This window comes from Lipotes vexillifer, unplaced genomic scaffold (assembly GCF_000442215.2).
Source record: "Lipotes vexillifer unplaced genomic scaffold, Lipotes_vexillifer_v1.1 scaffold387, whole genome shotgun sequence".
Classification (NCBI taxonomy): domain Eukaryota; kingdom Metazoa; phylum Chordata; class Mammalia; order Artiodactyla; family Lipotidae; genus Lipotes; species Lipotes vexillifer.
The window spans coordinates 2,174,857-2,189,511 of record NW_006795399.1 but is presented as its reverse complement, the minus strand read 5'-3'; the positions used below and the strand labels follow the sequence as shown (position 1 = coordinate 2,189,511).

Below are 14,655 nucleotides of genomic sequence, written 5' to 3'. Positions count from 1 at the left end.
AAGTAAACTTTTACCTGGGTGTAAATATCCTTCAAACAACTCCTTTAAAAGCACTCTAAAATAGCATTGACATATACACACTACCAAATGTAAAATAGATAGCTAGCTGGAAGCAGCTGCATTGCACAAGGAGATCAGCTCGGTGCTTTGTGACCACCTAGAGGGGTGGGATAGGAAAGGTGGGAGGGAGACACAAGAGGGAGGGGATATGGGGATATATGCATACATATAGCTGATTCACTTTGTTATACAGCAGAAACTAACACAACGTTGTAAATCAGTTATACTCCAATAAAGATGTTAAAAAAAAAGCACTCTAAAAAACAAAAAACCCAATCAAAAAATGGCCAGAAGGGGCTTCCCGGGTGGCGCAGTGGTTGAGAGTCCGCCTGCCGATGCAGGGGACACGGGTTCGTGCCCCGGTCCGGGAAGATCCCACATGCTGCGGAGCGGCTGGGTCCATGAGCCATGGCCGCTGAGCCTGCGCGTCCGGAGCCTGTGCTCCGCAACGGGAGAGGCCACAACAGTGAGAGTCCTGTGTACTGCAAAAAAAACAAAAACAAAAACAAAAAATGGCCAGAAGGCCCAAATAGGCAGTTCTCCAAAGAAGACATACAGATGGCCAACAGGCACATGAAAAGATGCTCAACTTTGCTAATTACTAGAGAAACGCAAATTAAAACTACAGTGAGGTACTACCTCACACCAGTCAGAATGGCCATCATCAAAAAGTCTACAAAGAATAAATGCTGGAGAGGGTGTGGAGAAAAAGCAATCCTACATTGTTGGTGGGAATGCAAATTGGTGCAGCCAGTAGGGAGAACAGTATGGAAGTTCCTTAAAAAATCTAAGAATAGAGTTACCATATGATCCAGCAATCCCACTCCTGGGTGTATATCTGGAAAAGATGAAAACTCTAATTCAAAAAGATACATGCACCCCATTTTCATATCAGCACTATTTACAATGGCCAAGACATGGAAGCAACCTAAATGTCCATTGACAGATGAATGGGTAAAGAAGGTGTGGTATATATGTAATGGAATATTACTCAGCTATAAAAAGAATGAAATAATGCCATTTGCAGCAACATGGATGCAACTAGAGATTATCATACAAAGTGAAGTAAGTCAGAAAGAGAAAGACAAGTACCATATAATATCACTTATATGTGGAATCTAAAAAAATGATACAACTGAACTTATTTACAAAACAGAGGGGACTTCCCTGGTGGTGCAGTGGTTAAGAATCTGCCTGCCAATTCAGGGGTCACGGGTTCGAGCCCTGGTCCATGAAGATTCCACATGCCGTGGAGCAACTAAGCCTGTGCACCACAACTACTCTCTAGAGCTCAAGAGCCACAACTACTGAGCCTGTGTGCCTAGAGCCCGTGCGCCACAACAAGAGAAGCCACTGCAATGAGAAGCCCATGCACCGCAATGAAGAGTAGTTCCTGCTCGCCTCAACTAGAGAAAGCCCACGTGCAGCAACAAAGACCCAATGCAGCCAAAAATAAATAAAAACAAACAAACAAACCAGAAATAGACTCACAGACATAGAAAACAAATTTATGATTACCAAAGGAGAAAGGTGGGGGAAGGATAAATTAGGAATTTGGGACCAACAGATACAAACCACTATATGCAACATAGATAAAAAACAAGGGCTCACTGCACAGCATAGGGAGCCATATTCAACATCCTGCAACAACCTTCAATGGAAAATAATCTGAAAAAGTATACACAACCAAATCACCCTGCTGTACACCTCAAACACTGCAAATCAACCATACCTTAATAAAAAAAAATAGCACTCTAAACAGCCATTTCCATTTTAATAGTGGGATGGGGACTGTAGCCTTCAATCTGAAAGTCTTCAGCCTTGAGGTCATCGATTTTCTCAACTTTCCCAAGGATTTTGAGCTTTGGGAAAGGCCTTGATTTTCCCTAAAGCTGCATTTTCAGCAGCTCAGTGTGATCCAGGTAAATGTGTGCATCTCCCAAAGTGTGTACAGAGTCACCTGGCTTCAGGCCTGTGATGTGTGCAATCATGTAGGTGAGCAGGGCATAGCTGGCGATGTTGAAGGACACACCCAGGCCCCTGTCTCCTGACTTCTGGTACAGCTGCAGGACAGTCATGGTTCACCACGTAGAAGTGGCAAAGGGCATGGCACAGGGGCAGGGTGGTGGGGTATGAGAGGAAGATCTTTCGATTCCAAGCACATAGAATGATTCTTCTGTCTTCAGGGTTGGTTTTGATTGTGTCAATCACCTTTTGCAGTTGGTCTGCTCCTTGACCTGAATAAATTCAAATCCACATCTTTGTATTCGGCCACCAAAAGCCTCCACTGAAAGCTATAAACTAGGCCTAAATCCCCTTCTTCTTTGGTGGAGAGTACCAGGCTGTCCAAGAAGTCTCGGGACCTGTAGGCATCCCAGATTTTCACTCAGGAGACCGCGGCTCTTCCTGTGACCACTAAAGTCTTTTTATTCTTAGTCACAGTTTCAATCTCCCCTTTTCTTTCTTTTTTTTTTTTTTTTTTTTTTTTTTTTTTTTTGCGGTACGCGGGCCTCTCACTGTTGTGGTCTCTCCCGGTGCGGAGCACAGGCTCCGGACGTGCAGGCTCAGTGGCCACGGCTCACGGGCCTAGCCGCTCTGCGGCATGTCGGATCTTCCCGGACTGGGGCACGAACCCCTGCATCGACAGGCAGACTCTCAACCACTGCGGCACCAGGGAAACCCTCCCCTTTTATTTCTTAAGCATAGTAGACATACTTGTAGGTTTCTTCCAGTATCTGAAGTTTATAGGTTAGTTCATGTCACCTGCTGCTTCTGCTGACTCTTCCACGGTGAGTTAAATCCTTCCCGTGGTTTGGGATTTTTGACTCTCTTCATAATTTTTACCCATGGGAATTTTTGAGGCCTACGTTGAAGGTGGGTTCTTTTAGGATTCTCATTTGTTTCTGCCAAATGTCTGGGGCATTACCAATGTGGGACAGTTTTATCCTGACGTATTTATTTAAGGTTTCTCAGTCCAAGGTATTATGTGTTTGGGCTACAAACTTTCGAAAGAATCAGCTTGTGTTAAGAATTCTCGAGGGAGACTTTTCTAGTGACAGCATTTAGGGCCGGGCAGGCAATTTTATTTGCTGCCTCCTTTGGCTGTGGCTGGCTGATTTCTTGTTCACCCTGATATTGTGAGTGTGGCTTTTTGTGGTTCCACTTTATGGAGGGAGGGGATCTCCTGTAGGACATCCGACTTTAGATTGACCCTTATGATATTTAAGGTCAGAAAATGAAGTTCAGGGACTCTGGAGTTGGGCAAATGCCCTCAGAGTAAATGTCAACTTTGGGGCTCTATTTCTCTGTGTTTCCACTTTCTCTTGATTTTTGGGTTTTGAGGATTCTTAATTTTCTTCGTGAGCCCATAAACGCCTTAAAAAAAGATGTTTTCAGTATTCCACCCAGAGTTTTTAATTGCTGTGGGCAAAGCGTTGTTGGCAGACGTGGGCTGGGCTGCTTCCCCTTACTTTGGTCGGCCTTAGCAGAAAAGAATTTCTTCCTTCTGGCCCTGGGTTATTTTCCTTGACAGATTGGCAAATCTCAGTGTAACATCTACATCTCCTCTGTGAATGTACATATGATCTCCTTTGATTATGAACTTTCTTCAACGCCTTTTAAATGTTTTTTTAATTTTACAATATGCCTCAGTGGAACTGACCTTACTTGGGGCTACAGCAGAATGTGTAAATGGCTTCTCTTTGGGCTACTTGGAATGCCTAAATATGCTATTCTAAATGGACATTTCCCAGTGAAGCTGATTTATGAACAGAAGTCAGTGTTGAGAAATGATAGCATATGAAATAAAATTTGGGGGAAATTTCCTGCATATTTCTACTATGGAAAACAGCACCCTTGATTAAAACATAGGTTATCCCTTTCTATTTATTGTCTTCCATAGGATGGATACACTAGTCTCAGTAGAAAGAGATAATCCCCCCTCATTTCAATCCTTGACATAACCGTTCGGGAAACTGTCTGCCATCTTGGCTGGACTGGGCAGGGGCTGAGAAGAATAAGAGAGTTTAACGGCCTTCAAATGTCTTTTTTTTGTGGTACGCGGGCCTCTCACTGCTGTGGCCTCTCCCGTTGCGGAGCTCAGGCTCCGGACGCGCAGGCTCAGCGGCCATGGCTCACGGGCCCAGCTGCTCCGTGGTATGTGGGCTCTTCTCGGACCGGGGCATGAACCCGTGTCCCCTGTATCGACAGGCGGACACTCAACCACTGCGCCACCAGGGAAGCCCTCCAATGTCCTGAAAATCTTCGGAATAATAAAGTCACGTGGGAGAGGAGCTTTAAGATGGCGAAAGAGTAAGACGCGGAGATCGCCTTCCTCCCCACAAATACATCAGAAATACAACTACATGTGGAACAGCCCCTGCAGAACACCTACTGAACGCTGGCAGAAGACCTCAGACCTCCCAAAAGGCAAGAAACTCCCCACGTACCTGGGTAGGGCAAAAGGAAAAAGAAACAACAGAGACAAAAGAATAGGGACTGGACATGCACCAGTGGGAGGGAGCTGTGAAGGAGGAAAGGTTTCCACACACTAGGAAGCTCCTTCGCGGGTGGAGACCGCGGTGAGGGTGACGGTGGGGGGGAAGCTTTGGAGCCACGGAGGAGAGCACAGCAACAGGGGTGCGGAAGGCAAAGCGGAGAGATTCCGCCCACAGGATCGGTGCCAGCACTCACCAGCCCGAGAGGCTTGTTTGCTCACCCGCCGGGGCGGGCGGGGCTGCGAGCTGAGGCTCGCAAAGCCCAGCGCTGGGAGAGGACTGAGGTTGGCTGCGTGAACACAGCCTGAAGGGGTTAGTGCACCACGGCTAGCCAGGAGGGAGTCCGGGAAAAGGTCTGGAGCTGCCGAAGAGGCAAGAGACTTTTTCTTGCCTCTTTGCTTCCTGGTGCGCGAGGAGAGGGGATTAAGAGCGCTGCTTAAAGGAGCTCCAGAGACGGGCGCAAGCCGCTGCTATCAGTGCGGACCCAAGAGACGGGCATGAGACGCTAAGGCCGCTGCTGCCGCCACCAAGAAGCCCATGTGCGAGCACAGGTCACTCTCCAAACCGCCCCTCCAGGGAGCCTTTGAAGCCCGCCACTGCCAGGGTCCCGTGATCCAGGGACAGCTTCCCCGGGAGAACGCACGGTGTGCCTCAGGCTGCTGCAACGTCATGCTGGCCTCTGCCGCCGCAGGCTCGCCCCGCACTCCGTACCCCTCCCTGCACCCGGCCTGAGTGAGCCAGAGCCCCCGAATCAGCTGGTGTTTTAATCCCGTCCTGTCTGAGGGGGAACAGACGCCCTCCGGCGACCTGCACGCAGAGATCTGAACCGCGGGAGCTGTGGGAACAAAGAAGAGAAAGGGAAATCTCTCCCAGCAGCCTCAGGAGCAGCGGATTAAATCTCCACAATCAACTTGATGTACCCTGCATCTGTGGAATACCTGAATAGAAAATATATATATTTCTCTTTTTCCGTATGGATGACAGGGTCTTGGTGCTCCGGCCAGGCGTCAGGCCTGTGCCTCTGAGGTGGGAGAGCCGAGTTCAGGACACTGGTCCACAAGTAACCTCCCAGCTCCATGTAATATCAAACTCCGAAAATCTACCAGAGATCTCCATCTCAATGCCAAGACCCACCTCCACTCAATGACCAGCAAGCTCCAGTGCTGGACATCCTATGCCAAACAACTAGCAAGACAGGAACACAACCCCACCCATTAGCAGAGAGGCTGCCTAAAATCATAATAAGGTCACAGGCACCCCAAAACACACCACCAGACGTGGACCTGCCCACCAGAAAGACAAGATCCAGCCTCATCCACCAGAACACAAACACTAGTCCCCTCCACCAGGAACCTACACAACCCACTGAACCAACCTTAGCCAATGGGGGCAGACACCAAAAACAATGGGAACTACGAACCTGCAGCCTGTGAAAAGGAGACCCAAAACACAGTAAGATAAGCAAAATGAGAAGACAGAAAAACACACAGCACATGAAGGAGCAAGATAAAAACTCACCAGACCTAACAAATGAAGAGGAAATAGGCAGTCTACCTGAAAAAGAATTCAGAATAATGATAGTAAAGATGATCCAAAATCTTGGAAATAGAATAGACAAAATGCAAGAACCATTTAACAAGGACCTAGAAGAACTAAAGAGCAAACAAACAATGATGAACACACAATAAATGAAATTAAATGTTCTCTAGAGGGAATCAATAGCAGAATAACTGAGGCAGAAGAACGGATAAGTGACCTGGAAGATAAAATAGTGGAAATAACTACTGCAGAGCAGAATAAAGAAAAAAGAATGAAAAGAACTGAGGACAGGCTCAGAGACCTCTGGGACAACATTAAACGCACCAACATTCTAATTATAGGGGTTCCAGAAGAAGAAGAGAAAAAGAAAGGGACTGAGAAAATATTTGAAGAGATTATGGTTGAAAACTTCCCTAATATGGGAAAGGAAATAGTTAATCAAGTCCAGGAAGTGCAGAGAGTCTCATACAGGATAAATCCAAGGAGAAACACTCCAAGACACATAATAATCAAATTATCAAAAATTAGATACAAAGAAAAAAATATTAAAAGCAGCAAGGGAAAAACAACAAATAGCATACAAGGGAATCCCCATAAGGTTAACAGCTGAACTTTCAGCAGAAACTCTGCAAGCCAGAAGGGACTGGCAGAACATATTTAAAGTGATGAAAGGGAAAAACCTACAACCAAGATTACTCTACCCAGCAAGGATCTCATTCAGATTTGATGGAGAAATTAAAACCTTTACAGACAAGCAAAAGTTAAGAGAATTCAGCAGCACCAAACCAGCTTTACTACAAATGCTAGAGGAACTTCTCTAGGTAGAAAACACAAGAGAAGGAAAAGACCTACAAAAACAAACCCCAAACAATTAAGAAAATGGGAATAGGAACATACATATCGATAATTACCTTAAATGTAAATGGATTAAATGCTCCCACCAAAAGATATAGACTGGCTGAATGGATACAAAAACAAGACCTGTATATATGCTGTCTACAGGAGACCCACTTCAGACCTAGGGACACATACAGATTGAAAGTGAGGGGATGGAAAAAGATGTTCCATGCAAATGGAAATCAACAGAAAGCTGGAGTAGCAATTCTCATATCAGACAAAATAGACTTTAAAACAAAGACTATTACAAGAGACAAAGAGGGGCACTACCTAATGATCAAGGGATCAATCCAAGAAGAAGATATAACAATTGTGAATATTTATGCATCCAACATAGGAACACCTCAATACATAAGGCAAATACTAACAGCCATAAAAGGGGAGCTCGACAGTAACACAATTACAGTAGGGGACTTTAACACCGCACTTTCACCATGGACAGATCATCCAAAATGAAAATAAATAAAGAAACACAAGCTTTAAATGATACATTAAACAAGATGGACTTAATTGATATTTATAGGACATTCCATCCAAAAACAACAGAATGCACTTTCTGCTCAAGTGTTCATGGAACATTCTCCAGGGTAGATCATATCTTGGGTCACAAATCAAGACTTGGTAACTTTAAGAAAATTGAAATCGTATCAAGCATTGTTTTCTGACCACAATGCTATGAAACTAGATATCAGTTATAGGAAAAAATGTGTAAAACATACAAACACATGGAGGCTAAACAATACACTACTTAATAACCAAGAGATCACTGAAGAAATCAAAGAGGAAATAAAAAAATACCTAGAAACAAATGACAGTGAAAACACGATGACCCAAAACCTACGGGTTGCAGCAAAAGCAATTCTAAGAGGGAAGTTTATAGCAATACAATCGTACCTTAAGAAACAAAGAACATCTCAAATAAAGAACCTAACCTTACACCTAAAGCAATTAGAGAAAGAAGAACAAAAAACCCCCAAAGTTAGCAGAAGGAAAGAAATCATAAAGATCAGATCAGAAATAAGTGAATAAGAAATGGAGGAAAAATAGCAAAGATCAATAAAACTAAAAGCTGGTTCTTTAAGAAGGTAAACAAAATTGATAAACCATTAGCCAGACTCATCAAGAAAAAAAGGGAGAAGACAAATCAATAGAATTAGAAATGAAAAAGGAGAAGTAACAACTGACACTGCAGAAATACGAAGGATCATGAGAGATTACTACAAGCAACTCTATGCCAATAAAATGGACAACCTGGAAGAAATGGACAAATTCTTAGAAATGCACAACCTGCCAAGACTGAATCAGGAAGAAATAGAAAATATGAACAGACCAATCACAAGCACTGAAATTGAAACTGTGATTAAAAATCTTCCAAAAAACAAAAGCCCAAGACCAGATGGCTTCACAGGCAAATTCCATCAAACATTTAGAGAAGAGCTAATACCTATCCTTCTCAAACTCTTCCAAAATATAGCAGAGGGTGGAACACTCCCAAACTCATTCTATAAGGCCACCATCACCCTTATAACAAAACCAGACAAAGATGTCACAAAGAAAGAAAACTACAGGCCAATATCACTGATGAACATAGATGCAAAAGTCCTCAACAAAATACTAGCAAACAGAATCCAACATCACATTAAAAGGATCATACACCATGATCAAGTGGAGTTTATCCCAGAAATGCAAGGATTCTGCAATATACGCAAATCAATCAATGTGATACAAGAATAAAAACCATATGATCACCTCAATAGATGCAGGAAAAGCTTTGACAAAATTCAACACCCATTTATGATAAAAACCCTCCAGAAAGTAGGCATAGAGGGAACTTACCTCAACAGAATAAAGGCCATATATGACAAACCCACAGCCAACATTGTCCTCAATGGTGAAAAACTGAAACCATTTCCTCTAAGATCAGGAGCAAGACAAGGTTGCCCACTCTCACCACTCTTATTCAACATAGTTTTAGAAGTTTTAACCACAGCAGTCAGCGAAGAAAAAGAAATAAAAGGAATCCAAATCGGAAAAGAAGAAGCAAAGCTGTCATTGTTTGCAGATGACATGATACTATACGTAGAGAACCCTAAAGATGCTACCAGAAAACTAGTAGAGCTAATCAATGAATTTGCTAAAGTAGCAGGATACAATATTAATGTACAGAAATCTCTTGCATTCCTATACACTAATGATGAAAAATCTGAAAGTGGAATTAAGGACACACTCCCATTTACCACTGCAACAAAAAGAATAAAATACCTAGGAATAAACCTACCTAAGGAGTTAAAAGACCTGTATGCAGAAAATTGTAAGACACTGATGAAAGAAATTAAAGATAATACCAATAGATGGAGAGATATACAATTATCTTGGCTTGGAAGAATCAACATTGTGAAAATGACTCTACTACCCAAAGCAATCTACAGATTCAATGCAATCCCTATCAAACTACCACTGGCATTTTTCACAGAACTAGAACAAACAATCTCACAGTTTGTATGGAAATACAAAAGACCCCTAATAGCCAAAGCAATCTTGAGAACAAAAAACGGAGCTGGAGGAATCAGGCTCCCTGACTTCAGACTATACTACAAAGCTATAGTAATCAAGAGAGTATGGTACTGGCACAAGAACAGAAATATAGATCAATGGAACAGGATAGAAAGCGCAGAGATAAACCCATGCACATATGGTCACCTTATTTTTGATAAAGGAGGCAGGAATGTCCAGTGGAGAAAAGACAGCCTCTTCAATAAGTGGTGCTGGGAAAACTGGATAGCTACATGTAAAAGAATGAAATTAGAACACTCCCTAGCACCATACAGAAAAAATAAACTCAAAATGGATTAGAGACCTAAATGTAAGGCCAGAAACTATCAAACTCTTAGAGGTGAACATAGGCAGAACACTCCATGACATAAATCACAGCAAGATCCTTTTTGACCCACCTCCTAGAGAAATGGAAATAAAAACAAAACTAAACATATGGGACCTATTGAAACTTAAAAGCTTTTGCACAGCAAAGGAACCCATAAAGAAGATGAAAAGACAACCTTCAGAATGGGAGAAAATATTTACAAATGAAGCAACTGACGAAGGATTAATCTCCAAAATATACAAACAGCTCATGGAGCTCAATATCAAAATTCAAACAACCCAATCCAAAAATGGGCAGAAGATCTAAATAGACCTTTCTCCAAAGAAGGTATACAGATTGCCAACAAACACATGAAAGAATGCTCAACATCATTAATCATTAGAGAAATGCAGATCAAAACTACAATGACACATCACCTCACACTGGTCAGAATGGCCATCATCAAAAAATCTACAAACAATAAATGCTGGAGAGGGTGTGGAGAAAAGGCAACCCTTTTGCACTGTCGGTGAGAGTGTAAATTGATAAAGCCACTATGGGGAACAGTATGGAGGTTCCTTAAAGAACTAAAAATAGAACTACCATATGACCCAGCAGTCCCACTCTTGGGCATATACCCTGAGAAAACCATAATTCAAAAAGAGTCATGTACCAAAATGTTCATTGCAGCTCTACTTACAATAGCCAGGACATGGAAACAACCTAGGTGTCCATTGACAGATGAATGGATAAAGAAGATGTGTCACATATATACAGTGAAATATTACTCAGCCATAAAAAGAAATGAAATTGAGTTATTTGTAGTGAGGTGGATGGACCTAGAGTCTGTCATACAGAGTGAAGTCAGAAAGAGAAAAACAAATACCATATGCTAACACATATATATGGAATCTAAAAAAAAAAAAAAACAGGTCATGAAGAACGTAGGAGCAGGATGGGAATAAAGACGCAGACCTACTAGAGAATGGACTGAAGTCATGGGGAGCGGGAAGGGTAAGCAGGGACACAGTGAGAGAGTTGCATGGACATGTATACACTACCAAATGTAAAACTGATAGCTAGTGAGAATCAGCCGCATAGCATAGGGTGATCAGCTCGGTGCTTTGTGACCACCTAGAGGGGTGGGATAGGGAGGATGGGAGGGAGGGAGACGCAAGAGGGAAGAGTTATGGGAATATATGTATATGTGTAGCTAATTCACTTTGTTATAAAGCAGAAACTAACACACCATTGTAAAGCAATTATACTCCAGTAAAGATGTTAAAAAAAAAAAAAAAAAAGAAAGTCAAATGGGAGGACCGAACTGAGCTCTCAGGTCCAGTGATGGGGAATGATGCTGACACATGGTTACCCAGACTTGAATTTGTAGGGAGGGGATACAGGAGTTTAGATCTCAGACATTTCAGAAACTTTCTTTCCTTTTTTCAGATTTAAAAGCCAAAACTATATAAATTGGTGAAATTTTCTCCCTCGAGAACTGATCAAGACTATTTTAAACGGTGGGTTAGATCCAAGGCAATTTGCTTAATATTGTCATTATCTATATGAATTGCTGGTCTTTCTTCTGTAGTTTAAGTTCCTGTTACTTTTGAATGTTAATTATTGAGATTGCTTCAGTTTGTGTATGTGAATGCATATGTTAGATACGTATGTGTGTGTATTATTTTGGGATGGTATCCATTCTGCCCTCCTATATTTCTTTCTTAATCTTGATTACAAGCTGCAAGACAGATTACCTGGAAGCAGTTTCAATCCATCTTCCTCTGGTTCATTCATTCAAAAAATATTTGAGTGCCTCCCTTGAGCCCAGTGCTGTGCTATGTGTTCATTCAAATTTATTTAGGTCAATGATTATTGTACAATCTATATTTGGTAGATACTACCTGGATGAATAATACACCCTCCCTGGACCCAAGAAAATCAGTTTTGTTAGATAGAAACATTTAAATTTTAGGAAAAATGATTTGGCAGTTTTGCATCGATAAAATGTGGAGATAGCTTCTTTAACTTGCTGCTTGTGAAAACCTCATCTTGTGTATTTATAGATTCTACTTAATCCACGTGAACTAGGAAAATGTTACTTTTTTGCATTCGCTTTTTTATTTTACCTCTTTCTGAAACACTTTAGGGTCTAATGTCTCCTTTCCCTTTAGCATTTAGCAAATAAAACATAAGTATGATTTCCCATATACATAAATGATCCATGCCAAAAATGAAGGAATTTTATCTTGTGTCCTCATAGTGGGGAATGTTGCAGGTAGTCATATTTTCCAAGATCCTGTAAGGATTTGACAGGACATAAAGGAACAAGGCCCAGGTATTTGCTGGATCGCTTAGGTTTACTTTAAATATAGAAAAATAACACTAATAGAAAATAAGTGGGGAAAATTGAAATCTAGAAATTTTTTTTTTTTTTTTTTTTTAGGACTGCAGTGTTTTTATTTTCAAAGATACTTAGTAATGTGAATGAAGCAACATGATACTGCCTGCTAGAGATTGTAAGGAAATCGCTGGAGTGATCGAGATAGAACTATGAGTAGTTCATAACTTATTTGTTTTAAAAAAAGGATGCTTTCAGATTATATTACCAATAGTAATCATAAGTTGTACCACTGAGTGTTTAGTGTGTGCCAGGAACTTCTCTAAGTATATTGTTAACTCTAATCTTCATGACAATCTACTATGAAGTGTGCATTATTATGATCTGCATTTTACAGATAAGAAAATGGAGGCACAGTAAGGTTAAGTAATTTGTCCAGGTCACAACAATGGTGAGACAAGATCGAACCTAGAAGGACTGACTCTATAAAGTCTGTGGTCCTAAGTTTTACTACCTCCTGTTTGCCTTTCGATTACAACAGTATGAACATTTGCACTATCCATCTTGTTTTCCATAATATTTTTAATCTTGTAATTCACTTAGAAAATCTTATTTTTTTTATAGATTGTGAAAATGCCACCCAAGACATTGCCTAATATATTAAAAGATTAGTGGAGTCCAAATTTACAAATTGCAAGATGGGATGTTTTTATTGATGGAGATTTGCATTCTGAAATAGTTATACTGTTTGCATATATCTAAAAAGTATTATTAAAAAAGGAGAGAGAGAGAGAGAGAGAGGGAGAGAGAGAGAGAGAGAGAGAGAGGGCTTCATATACACACAAAACTCCACAGTGATAAATTGGATAATTCACAGTGATGTCTAATCTTCTTAGGGAATGGACTGTTTTCTTCTAGTCTTTGAAGGTTCATACTGATATTTAGAGTAGTATATCCTCATTAACCCCTTGCATTAGATGGTGGTCTAAAATTATGCTTCCATTGTGCTTCTGTCCTCCCTCAGGAAGCGAAAGATGATGAATTCAGCATAAAGCTGGACCTCACTGTATAAGTACGTAGCCTGACTGCTGGGCACATCAGGATAACTTTCATGATAGATAGAGGTAACACAATGGAAATCACAGTTTAGAAATCCAATTTATCTTGCTGTGAATAGAATTGCCTCCAATCCTGATGACAATTAGTTTTGTTCCGTAACACTGTTATAGAAATGTGACATTGAAAAACTACTTGTAATCTACTGAAGCATCTGTCTACCATGAGTTCATGCCATGGAGGGAAAAAATCCCCATATAAATGTTAATTCCACTTATGTGAAAAAACATAAAAGGGTTTTTCACAAAGAGCGGCCACAAGGTCAGGGTATGACTGCTGAGGTAATGAAGTGAAGGCTTCCCTGAAACTTTTAGTTGCTTATACATTCTATTAAAGCTGCAAAATTCTGCTGATTCTTTTTTCTCAAAATCTCTGGGTTTGCGGCTCAGTCACATTATGGATTAAGCGGGGAGTGATGCCAGCCTTTAATGTTTCCTGGAACTGCATAGAGCCTGCCACTGATGCTCTTGGCTGGCCTTGACTTTCCTCTTTGGTTCCAGCATCCTCTTCCTCGTCTTCTGACATTGCTGGTCAAGTCCATTCAGTCCTTATACTATTGTGTCGAAAATCCTCAAATTTCACTTTCACATTCACTGTGAGAATAAAACGCCCCCTGGTATAGAGTACTCTAGGAAAAAAAAAACCAACCCTGAAATATGGGTAACTTATTTGCCTCTGTAGGCAAACACGCATCAAAAGAAAAATCTGTAGTTTGATAAGATTGGACTCAGACATCTTGCAACTCAACTGTATGTGTGTTTATTGATCACTACAGGAGCTTGGAGAGATCTGGAGCAGGGCTGACTTGGGTGGGAATCCAAGTGCCACCATTTACCAGCTGTGTGGGCTGGTGCATATACTTATTTGGCAAATATTTCTGAATTTGAGTTTCTTCATTGGTAAATGGGGGATAATAGCTGTCTTGCGTGGTTATTGTGGAATTAGATGTTACGTATACAGTGTGCTTAGTATATCCTAAGTGTTAAGTGCTGGCTGTTATTATCAGGCTATGTGACTTTGTTCCCACCCTTAAGGAGATTGTTCTGGAAGAAGAGAGAAAGCATGCGCATAAATATCTGTGCTTCAAGGCAGAAGGGATGAAGGCCATGAAGGAGCCTCAAAAAGTCTTAATGTGGGTGCAATGGAGAGAGCCTATTGGCTGGAATATGGCAACAACCTCTTAACTGGTCTCCCTGACTCTTGTCTTGCCCCCTCCAATTTACTCTTCATAAAACAGCCAACGTGTCCTTTCTTAAATGCAAATCCTCCCATGGTTTCACATTCTCTTTGAGATAAAGTGTTCAGTATATGAACTCTGCTTAATTCTCCAACTTTCTCTCTTTCCC

At 41.4% G+C, this 14,655-nt stretch overlaps 1 pseudogene; it reads right to left on the bottom strand.

Annotated features, from left to right (window-relative positions):
- Nucleotides 1-1,814: 1,814 nt before the first annotated feature.
- The window catches only part of LOC103078427 (thymidylate synthase pseudogene), a 41,572-nt pseudogene continuing 28,731 nt past the window's right edge, over nucleotides 1,815-14,655 (bottom strand).